The 11,570-nt window shown below is 49.1% G+C and overlaps 1 long non-coding RNA gene across 1 annotated transcript; it reads right to left on the bottom strand.

Moving 5' to 3' along the window:
* Positions 1 to 4,641: 4,641 nt before the first annotated feature.
* On the bottom strand, positions 4,642 to 11,424 carry LOC131896645 (uncharacterized). The gene is made up of 3 exons (XR_009375483.1): positions 11,319 to 11,424; positions 5,716 to 5,812; positions 4,642 to 5,180 (listed from the first exon to the last, which is right to left on the bottom strand). It is a non-coding gene; the product is annotated as an uncharacterized LOC131896645 (long non-coding RNA).
* Positions 11,425 to 11,570: the final 146 nt, after the last annotated feature.

Below are 11,570 nucleotides of genomic sequence, written 5' to 3' on the forward strand. Positions count from 1 at the left end.
GAAGGCTGATTCTATACTAGCCCCCCCCACACACTTTCCCTTCTTGACACCCCAGTGTGACTCTTTGTCCATGCACCCAGCATATTCGTGTCAAAGTATCACATGTATACTGTAAAGGTATTCAATTTTTGTTTTGTTTTTTGAGACAGGGTTTCTCTGTGTAGTCCTGGAGCTCTCTTTGTAGACCAGGCTGGCCTTGAATATATACAATTTTTAATTTGTCAATTATACTTCAGTAAAGCTGGAGAATGTCTATATAACCATTTTCCAGCATAAGATAAACTGCTTTTTTTTTCTCTTGAGACAGGGTCTCATGTAGCCCAGGCTAGCTTCAAACTTCTTACATAGCCAAGGATAATCTTGAGTTTCTGATCCTCCTGCTTGCAAGTGCTGGGATGGGGATGGCAGGCCTGAGCTACCACGGTTTATTTGGTGTTGGGGACTGAACCCAGGGCTTTGCGAATGCTAGGCAAACACTCTTCTAACCTTACACCGCCAGCCCCAAATTATACTTTTTACAAAAGAATTTGGTATTTCCAAAAGCTCTGGAAATGGAACTTCGTCACATGTTGCTATGTCAAATGTATATCATAGACCAGCGGCTAGGACCACACCCAGGAACCTGTTAGGAATATGGAATCTGGCTAGAGATATGGTGGAATGCTTACTGTGCATGAAGCCCTGGGTTCGATTCCGGGCTCACCACTAAACTGAGCTTGGTGGTGCACGCCTGAAATCCCTGTACTGGGGTGATAGATATGGAAGGTCAAAACGTCAAGGTCATCCTCAGCTATATATCAAATTTGAGGCTAGCATGGTCTACATGAAACTCTCAGAAAGAGAGGCGAGAGAGGAGAGAAGGGATTCATCTCAGGTTCTACCCAGACTTGTAGGGTTTTTTCATTGAATAAGACCCCACCAATTTGAGGCTCCTTAAAGTTTGTTTTGTTATTTTGGGTTTTTTTTTTTTTTTTCAAGACAGGGTTTCTCTGTGTGGCCTTGGCTATCCTGGAACTCACTCTGTAGACCAGGCTGGCCTCAAACCCACAGAGATCCACCTGCCTCTGCCTCCCAAGTGCTGAGATTAAAGGTGTGCGCCACCACTGCCGGCGTCCTTAAAGTTTGATACAGTTGGCTCTAACTTTCCTCCCATCCCCACTAAGGTAACAAGTGTTTGTTTTGTGTGTACAGGAGCTTACGTAAAAGCAGTCTTCTCACTTCTTTCGGTAATTACCAGCCATTTTCTAACCTCATCTAAAACCAAACCGTCTTTGATACCACTCGGCAGGAAGCTAACAAAGACACCATTATCCGCCTCTGTTCTCACCCTGTGTCGCCCACCCTCCCGCAGCAGTCAGATGATCTGATCTGCACGTAGACCGGATCATGGCATTCCCCGCTTGGAGCCCAGTGGTGGTGCCCTCCCATTGCCCTGGGAACAGGTGGTAGCCTCCGCACCACTACCCGCCACCCACCCTCTTGCTCTGCACCTTCCCTCACCAAAACGGCCTGCTCTCCTAGCCACGAGTCAAGCTGTCTCTTGGCTCTGGGTCTCTGCCATCACTGCTCCTAAGCCTGGGGTGCCCTGTCCTCTCTCTGTTCCTGTGGCTATTTCCTTTCTATCCTTCTGTTCTCGGTAAAAGCAAGCCTCCTCAGAGGCGTGAGAAGAGATGACCCAGTGCGTAAAGCGCACGTGCGTAAAGCAAGCCTTTACCACAACATTCTCCGCGTCCTGTCCTTCCTGCGCTTGTCCTTCCAGGCTTCAGCCTCGGCTGTAGTTACGCTCAGTCGCCTTGTGACTCTCTGCCCAGGAGAGTATAGGTGCCTTAAGCGCAAGGACTCTGCCTGCCTCGACTATACATCCACCGCACCTCTTGCCAGCACTCAGTTCCTGTTGAACTAGTAAGCTTATCAGACCAGGCTTATTAATTGCATCACTCTGTTCTTATAAGCTTACTGAAATTATAAAAATAATGGATATTGATTCTGTTTTAAAGATTCATTTTTATTATTTTTAATTGCACGTATGTGTGTGCGCATGTGGCTTTTGAGACAGGGTTTCCCTGTGTAGCCCTGGCTGTTCTGGAACTCACTCTGTAGACCAGGCTGGCCTTGAACTCACAGAGATCCACCTGCCTCTGCCTCCCAAGTGCTGGGATTAAAGGTGTGCACCACCACCACCCAGCTATATAATATATCTTGATCCTATCCATCCCCAACTTCTCCCTTCCACTCTCCCTGACCCCCAACACCATACAATAGGTCCCCTTTCCCACCTTTATGTCCTACCCCCCATAACCCACTATTTCCAGATTTTTTTCATTTTTCAGATGTAAAACTCTGTAACCATTAATCACCTCCATATTTGCAGTTCTAGCCTACTATTCTTCAGCTGTGTAGTATTCTGTAGTGTCTAAGCCGGTGGATCACAACCTGTGGGTCATGACTCCTTTGGGGGCAGTTGAATGATCCTTTCACAGGGGTCACCTGAGACCATCGTAAAACACAGATATTTACATTATGATTAATAACCATAGTAAAATTACAGTTATGAAGGAGCAACGGAAATAATTTTATTTTGGGGGTCACCACAACAGGAGGGGCTGTATAAAGGGTCGCAGCGTTAGGAAGGTTGAGAACCTCCAGGATGATAGTTAACTTGGCTCCTATCAGTCACATGAAGGCAGTTTCAAGCTTCTTACTCTTCTACATCCAGCTGCAGTTCCAAGATTAAATTCCCAGAGGGTTCACCTGGCGGTGGAGGTACACACCACTAATCCCAGCACTCGGGAGGCAGAGGCAGGTGGATCTGTGTGAGTTCCAGGTCAGCCTGGTGTACAAGTGAGTTCCAGGTCTATGCAGAGAAACTCTGGGGGGGGGGGGGAGTCCCAGAGGGTTGTGTTCAAAGGGTCTGCATTTACATCTGGCTAAATCGCTGTTCAAACAAGTCCTCCTCATTGCCTCTCCCCTCACTGCAGACTTTTAGCCTGGGTACCCTTTGGGTTCTTCCTAGGATAAGCCAACAAGTAAATATTATGCATCCCAGGGACAAGCAGGACCTGACCTTGAAGGAGTAGTCAGCGGCTGCCTTCAGTGGTGCTTTCTTGGGGAGAAGCCTGGGAGGCAAGTTGGTGGCAAGCCGGGGGAGGTGGGGGAATCAAAGCCACTGGTGTATATACACAGAGGAAGTCTAATTCAAAAGCCATATAATGAGTGGACTTGGGAAGAGACTCGTTGCTGTGGCAACCTGATTCCCCTGCTGCCAAGAGCAGGCTTTCTTTTCTTCTGCACCTGGCAGGGACTCCTTTCCTTCCACATTACTTGGGGAAGAAAGACAGAGTTAGTGTTCTTTGACTGAGGTGAGGCATGCTTTCTGTCTGTGGCCAACTGTCACTGAGAGAGAGAACGTGATTCCCCTAATTCTCTCACTGGGCGTGGAGCTGGCTGTACCTCATCCCTGATGCAGACCAGAGGCCACCTGGGTGCCTGGGCTCAAAGGCTGATGTCACAGACCATCCACTGACAGGGACTGTCTTTTTTTCTGACTTTCCCCAGAAGTACAGATGCTCCAAGTCCCCTGCAAGACTGTTCTGTCCACAGTTAACAGAAGCATTTCTAGATCTTTCTTTAGGAACGCCAAAGGTCAAAGGCTGACAACTTTGCTCGAAAGGACCTTTGAAAACCAGTCTCCCTGGTTCAAAGTCACTCTGACCTGTTTCCTCCCGGGCATTCAATCCTGAAAATGCAGATTGGGAAAAAGCTGGGGGAGAACAGGACAGACAATGGACCAAATTAAATCGCCTCTCTCTCCTCCCCTCTTCTCTCTCTCTCTCTCTCTCTCTCTCTCTCTCTCTCTCTCTCTCTCTGCAGTTTCCCACCTGTTCTGAGTCAGGCTCTATGCTGGCCACACGATTTAACAGCCCCTCATCTAGTTCTTTTAACAGCTCTGGAAAGTGGCCACCCTTATTCCCAATTGCTATGTTCATACTGAAAACCGAGGCAGCCAGAAGTGATTCGCCCCAGATCCTGGGTCTGCCTGGATCTCAAGGTCATGTCGTTGCGCCTCACCCACTGTGAGACACGAAGCAGACTGCAGAGGAACTGTCTCTTCTCTTTGATGTGATGGCAGCTACTTATTAAATCTCCCTCTAAGCAACAAAGGCTGGAGGGCCTTGCCCCACCCAGTTCATCGGGGCTCCTCCCCCTTCATCTTGCCCCTGCCTCCTACAGCCAGGCAGTGGCTGTGCTGGGGACGACGTGGGCGGGCGAGGAGGGCTGACTCCATCCAAACTGTAGGGTCATTGACATTGCTGGCATTCAAACCTCCCAGCAGAAACATGGGAGATGATGGCAGGGGTTGCTCTGCTTCTAGAATGCCAAGGGCCATGGAGGAATTCAGTGAGCCTAGGCAGATATCATAACATGATTCTTCTAAACCTCAGATGGAGCAGATCTCAGTCTAGCAGCTTCCGGAAACTTCCCTTGGCTGACCTCCTTAATGGGAGCTCTTCTATAGGAAGCCTTTTTTTCTAGTTGGTGGGGATGGGGTGGGGTGCAGTGGGTATGGAGGGGAGGTTAGTGATAAGATTTTTACACCCCAATAAGCCTCTCCGCCGATGCAGCAATCCAAATCAGACTGAATTAGAGAAAGCCCTGGTTTAATGGGTAAAGCAATCCTGGTTGATTCTCCAGCCCCCCAGAGAAGAGACGAGAGACGGAAAAAATACCTGTCTGTTTTCTGGGGGGCAGTTTAAATACCCTGTGGGAGAGATCTTGAGCATCTCTGGTGGAGGAGCCATGTTTGACAGGACTTTCTGAGGGGCAGGGTCTGGGCAGAGGTGTGGGGCTTTCACCAGAACATTCCAGACTCTTTGGGTATATGGATGCCAGGGTGCCAGGGGCTGAGGTGGAGCTTCCACCTGAACAGTTAGAGGTGAATGGCAGTGTTGACTTGTACCAGTGAATTTGTCTAAATCTCATCCCAGAGGCAACCACAGCGTGACGCCATCTCTCAGGAGAATAGTGACCACTCACGTGGTCCCATCCACAGAGGCTCTCTTCTGGGTGCCGTCCCTTCAGTGGTGGGTCTCGGAAGGCTGCTCTCTGCTGGCTCTGAGGCACTGGAATGAAGCAGCTTCTGTGTTTCCTGGGACAAATCTGATGCACTGTGAGCCTCTGCCCTGAGGGACAGGAGTCGGGGAGTGCAAAGAAACCGTCATTTACTGACTGACGAGACTCCAGCATGGTCATTCAAAGAACCCCCTAGGATGACCACCTGTGCATAAAGGCAGTGGCTTAGATTTCTTTGGGTTGGAGGTTGAGCTTAGCCCAGCTCCTCTGTTCTTGCTGGGTGTAGGTAGTGTCTGTCCCAGTATAATGGTCCTCCGAGGGTTGAGCAGGAAAGAGGGCCAAGGACCCCACTTCTAGCTGTTTCCTCCTCATCATCATCTCCTCCAGTATGAACCTTCCTTAACGCCTGGATTGGCCCCCAGAGGTGCTTGAGACACACACATGGAACTTTTTGTGACTCTTACCTCCGTCCCTTCACGGTCACGCGAGGGCCACCTCCACAGCATCTTGTCTATAGATTTCCTTTCACTCGAAACACACAGACTGGAGCTCGAGAATCCAGCCCACTGGGGAAGGCTGTGGCTGTCTTCCATGAGCCTGAACTATTTAGAGCATCCTTGGCAGGCTGAGTTTGGAAGCTCTTACCTTGCTTCAGACTCAGGACTATTTCGGGGGCTGTTCACAGCTGAGCGCCCATTTCCTCCTCTCTCTGCATCCCTGTTTCCTTAGCAAACGGAGGCCTCTGGCAGAGGAGGAAGAGATGGCAGCGATGGAGTTCAGTAACGGGGCAGGTTACAGATGCCCCATTGCTATGACAAGGCCACGAGGTCCCTTGCAGCCCTGACCTGCTCTGCAGCTGTTAATCCCACCCTTTCAGCCTAATTAATATAAACCTGTGTTGTAGTTGTTGTTTTCCAGTACTGAAGATAGAACCCAGAGTCTCTAGGGTCCCGTTCTTGCTGGACAGATACTCTGTCACAGAGCTATATTCCTAGCTCAGGACTTTGGTGTTTTTATTTTTGTCTGTTTGTTTGGTTGGTTGTGGGTTTTGTTTGTTTCTCCAGACAGGTTTTCTCTGTGTACTTTTGAAGCCTGTCCTGGAACTCACTCTGTAGCCCAGGCTGGCCTTGAACTCACAGAGATCTGCCTGCCTCTGCCTCCTGAGTGCTGAGATTAAAGGCATGCGCCACCACCACCCGGCCGATTGGATGTTTTTTGAGACGGAGTCTTGCTATGTAGCCCATTCAGGTCTTAAACAATCCTTCTCCTAAGACATTTTCTTTTTCTTCTTGTTTGCTTGGTTTGTTTGTTTTTTGTTTTGTTCTGTTGTTGTTGTTTTCTTTATCCTTTTTTCCTTCTTTTCTTTTTTGAGACAGCGTCTCACTAAGTAGTCCTAGCTAGCCTTGGAACTTGCTCTGTAGACCAGGCTGGCCTCAATCTCACAGAACATCCTCTTGAACATCCTGAGTCCCAACACACTTTAAGCTTGGGAGGAAGTTGACACACAACTCTCAGTACTATCCCAGCACCCCAAAATAAGAACATGGGTAAGATATTCTTGTGAGAGATCAGTAGTAGGAAATAAGGTTATCCTGGGTTCCAGGAGCCATCTGGAAGATTACTGACTATGAAGAAGAGCCCGTGGGAACCTTTGGTTTGTAGCCAAGTGGAGCAGAAGGGGACCAGCTTACTGGGAGGACCGGAGAACTGGAGGAACCTCCCTAGAGGTGCACATTTACTGTCAGGGGAAAAGTGCTAGAGAATGTGTAGAGAACAATGGTTTGTTTTCCTTCTCAGGATAAATGGCAAAGGACAGACACCACTGAGTCCAGTTGGAGCAGTTTGCAAAGGGAGATGATGTGGGCAGGGGAGGGATAGAAAGATCATGAGGACATGAGCTCCGCCATGTTTAAATCTGCGGTGGTGGAGATGGTGTGTGGACAGATGGAAACACTGGACCAAGGGGTCAGAAAGAGAGGGAGAGGGGGCTGGGAGATGACTCAGTGTGTAAAACCATTTACCACATAACATCTGTAATCCCAGTACTGCCACAGGGATGAGAAGCAGAGGCAGGAGGCTCCCCAGAAGCTTGGGAGCCAGCTAGTCTGGCGCACACAGTGGAAGACAGCAAAGGGACCCTGTGTCAAGCAAGATGGAAAGCGAGAGCCAGGCATGCTGCTGTGTTCTTTTAACCTTAGCACTTCAGAGGCGGCAGGTGGATCTCTGAGTTCGAGGCCAGCCTGGTCTACAAAGCAAGTTCCAGGACAGCCAGGGCTACCCAGAGAAACCCTGTCTCTAAAAACAAAAACAAAACAAAAAAGATGGAAAGCAAGAACTGATGTGACAAGGCAAGACAGTGCAGAGGTTCCTCCATCTTGCATCTTGCTGAGGCCATTTTAGGTTTTTAACTAGAATTTGACTTCCTTGATGGAGAGTCCTTTGGAAAACTACCCATCTCTATTCTAGGAACCCAAGGTCAAGACGCCCCAACTAACTTATCTTAGCGTCTGTTAAATTGCCTTCTTGTGCAAACCTTCCCTTCCAGCTAACTGCTTATCTTAGCTTCTGTTAAACTGCTTGCTTAAAACCTCCCTCTGCGGCCACGTGGTGGCGGCGGCGGCGGCGGCGGCGGCGGCGGCGGCGGCGGCGGCAGCAGCAGCAGCAGCAGCAGCAGCAGCAGCAGCAGCGGCGCACGCCTTTAATCTCAGCACTCGGGAGGCAGAGGCAGGTGGATCTCTGTGAGTTTGAGGCCAGCCTGGGCTATAGAGTGAGTTCCAGGAAAGGCTCCAAAGCTACACAGAGAAACCCTGTCTCAAAAAAATCAAACCAAACCAAACCAAAACCTCCCTTTGCAGCTGCTGAGGGACATGCAGGATGTGGTTTTGCCTTTAAAAGCTCCTTGTTCTAAATGCTCAGTACACTTGGGTCCCAAATACCTGAGTGTAGTCCCAGCTCAATGGAATAAAGACTTTCTTTTTGTTATTGTTATTTTTTTTTTTTTGAGAGAGTTTCTCTGTGTAGTTCTGGCTGTCCTGGGACTCACTCTGAAGACCAGGCTAGCTTTGAACCCAGAGATCTGCCTGCTTCTGCATCCAGATTTCAAGGATTAAAGGTGTGCACCACCAACACCACCAACACCAACTTTAGAAGAAAGACTTTCATTGGCTATAGACTGTGTCTGAGTGGTCATCTTTGGTGGGCTGTCGGTAACACTGACACCTGAGGTTGTCCCCTGAGATTCACTGTGACACACACATTGCACATATACGCACATCATTTAAACACACATACCCAAAAATCCCTGGTTCAATCCTGAGTTTTGGGGGAGGGACTTGGGGAGCATTAGCACAGAGGCTGAGAGGTTGACTAATCAAGGAGACAGAGATCAAGCAGGGGGTAGATTTTGGGGTAACTTGGGAGCACAATGTCTGAAAGATGCTACAGAATTTTGAATTCCACTCCAGTTCCTTCTAAAGGTATTTCTTAGTTTTCGATTTCTTGATCTTTACTCTATACCCCAATGAAGAACAAGGAAAGAGAGGAGCAGGGAGAAGGGAAGGAGGGAAGGAAGTCTTGATACCCTCAAGTGGCCCCTGCAGAAGCAGCAGGCGAGGAGCAGCCTGGGCCCAGAGCTTGCAGGCTTCTCCACTGAGAGTGGGTAGAGAGGCCCAGCTGACCACAGGAGACACCACGTAAGGTGTGGGAGTCAGGGGAGCTTGTTCTCCAAACCCATTTCTCTGATGTGCCAGAGCCCTGTCTACTTTGGGAATTATAGCTAGAGTTTTCCTGGTCCTGCCTGGCCCACAATCCGGACAAATCTCTCTCACCCGCCAGTCCCGCAGCTGCTCAGACCCAACCAAGTAAACACACAGAGACTTATATTACTTATAAACTGTATGGCCGTGGCAGGCTTCTTCTTATCTAGTTCTTCCATCTTAAATTAACCCATTTCTATAAATCTATACCTTGCCACATGGCTCGTGGCTTACCAGTATCTTACATGTTGGTACTCATGGTGGTGGCTGGCAGCGTCTTACTCCGCCTCTTCCTTTCTACTGCTTGTCCCACCTATACTTCCTGCCTGGCTACTGGCCAATCAGTGTTTTATTTATTAACCAATCAAAGCAACACATTTAACATACAGAACATCCCACAGCAGGGAATGTCGCTGGCTTTCTGTTTTTCCGCGTCTGTTTCTAGCGTAATCCAGGACAAGGCAAGATGGAGCCAGCAACATCTCTGAGAAACAAACGCACTAGCTTGGTTTTTCCCTTTGCACTGAATTGGTTTGCCCCAAGCTGCTGTTAGCACCAAGGAACCCCAGACAAATTGCTTTCTTATTACACCTTGCAAAACAGACCCCAGGAGGGACCCCAAAATACAAGCATCAATCTGAGACATCCCCAGGTCCATCCCATGGCCTCGAGTCCCTTCAAGCAGGAGGCTATAGCACAGGTACAGTGACCATCTGCTGGGAAGGCCCCTCCCCTCTTCCCTGCCCTCCCTCCCTGGCCCTTAGATCACGGTGAGGGAGGATCTCTAGCAGGGTGGTCCTTCACAGCCCTTTTCCCTTAGACCTCTCTGTGGTGAGTCCAATCAGTAATGCTATGACTATTTGTGGGGTTATCTTAAGACTCCATCCCCTCCACCTTCCCCATTGGCAGTCCATAGAGGAGTCCTGCCTGCCCTTGCTCTAGGGGCAGGTACCACACCCCATGCTGCACAGGCTCCCCGGGAGCTATCTTAGCAGATTACTCACCATGAAGAAAGCTTTGCTCATGGGGAACCTCTGATTTGGAGCCAAGTTAGGAAGATGTTGTGGGTAACCAAGGAACCCACTCATTGGGATCGGCATTAGCAGGCATTGTGGGACTGAATCATTAACCTGGGGTTTATACTATTTCTGGGCAGCTAGTGTCAGAACTGAGTTCAGTTGAACCCAGCATCCTAGGAGGACCGGAGAAATGGTTCCTGGTCTCCCCTTGACCCTTGAGGTTTTTAGCTGACTCTGCAGCCAGTTCTGTGAGCCCATGCTGGGCATGGCTCTGGGACCAGAGCTTCTGCCTCTGGCCACTGGGGAGGCATTTCTACACCTTCCACCCCTAATGGCCATGGTAAAATGTGCGCACATGTGCACTGGGAGGGCAGGGTCCAGAGTTTTCATGGAATCTGCACCACAATAAAGATCACAGTTACCTTCCTAGGCAAAGTCCTCGTGGCAATTGCTCATAAGTCCTTGACCTTTTTGTCTGACTTCGCTGCCCTGTCCTGTTTCCCACGCACACATTCCCTGAACCCTCGCCTCTAATTGCTGAGACCTCACCTGGTAGGTAGCACAGCTGTTGCCTCGTGTACCCGCCATTCTTCACGCTGCTTAGGCAGTAGACGTTCCCTTCTCCTTTGGGAACTGCCGCCCACCACACACACGTAAATAAAAGGAGCAGAAGAGACGGCTCAGTGGATAAAACATGAGGACCTGAGTTCGAATCCCCTGGACCTACGTAACTCTGGCTTAGCAGTATGCATTGGTAACCCCAGTGTTCCTAGGTAAACCGGAAGCAGAGACAGAATATTCGAGGTCCAGCTAGCCTGGTGTGCATAGTGGCAAAACAGCAAGAGACTCTTTTCAAACAAGGTGGAATGGAAGGACTGATACTCAAGATTGCCCTCTGACCTCCACATATGTATGTATATATGTACACTCACTCACATATGTGGATGCAAACACACAAAGATTAAAATAATAGGTTGGGGATTTAGCTCAGTGGTAGAGCACTTGCCTAGCAAGTGCAAGGCCCTGGGTTTGGTCCTCAGCTCCGGGGAAAAAAAATAAATAAAGCACCCCACATCTCATGAATATAATGAGTAGGCAATCCCACACACACCACACATATCTACATACCACATCACACACACCATCTATATAACATACACACATAATGTATATCGTACACAAGACACACCACATACATCTCTCACCACATAAATCACACATCATACACACACACATTGGGGTCAATGAACTAGTCCCCTGTAAACACGTGACCTATTCTAGCCAATCAGAGGGTCCCATTTCCCTGGGCCTGAGCTTAGGTGAAAATAGGAAGGCACATCACTCACATGGAGATCCACCTACAATCCCTGCACCAAAGAAGTGGAAATGGGTGGATGAGGATGCTTAGCCACCTAGGGAATTCAAGGCCAGCCTGGACTGCGTAAGACCCTATCTCAAAACAAAATAATATTACCTGCCTTGTAGGGAATTAACGAACTTGAACACAATGTTTATGCAGCACTCAGGGCAGTTCCTGGCACACACTCAACAAATGTTTGTCATAACTGCTGATCCCTTCCAAGAACTTGGTGAGACTGTGTGTTCCTTTCTGGAACTCAGAAGAAAACGAACAGAGGTGGGGGTGGGCAGTGTCTGCAGGAGGGGGGCAGTGTTTCCTTTTTCACCGTGCCGGGGGAGTGGGGAGACGGTAACTAGTTCCCAGAAA

The sequence above is a fragment of the Peromyscus eremicus genome, chromosome 20 (genome assembly GCF_949786415.1).
Source record: "Peromyscus eremicus chromosome 20, PerEre_H2_v1, whole genome shotgun sequence".
NCBI classification, from domain to species: Eukaryota; Metazoa; Chordata; class Mammalia; order Rodentia; family Cricetidae; genus Peromyscus; species Peromyscus eremicus.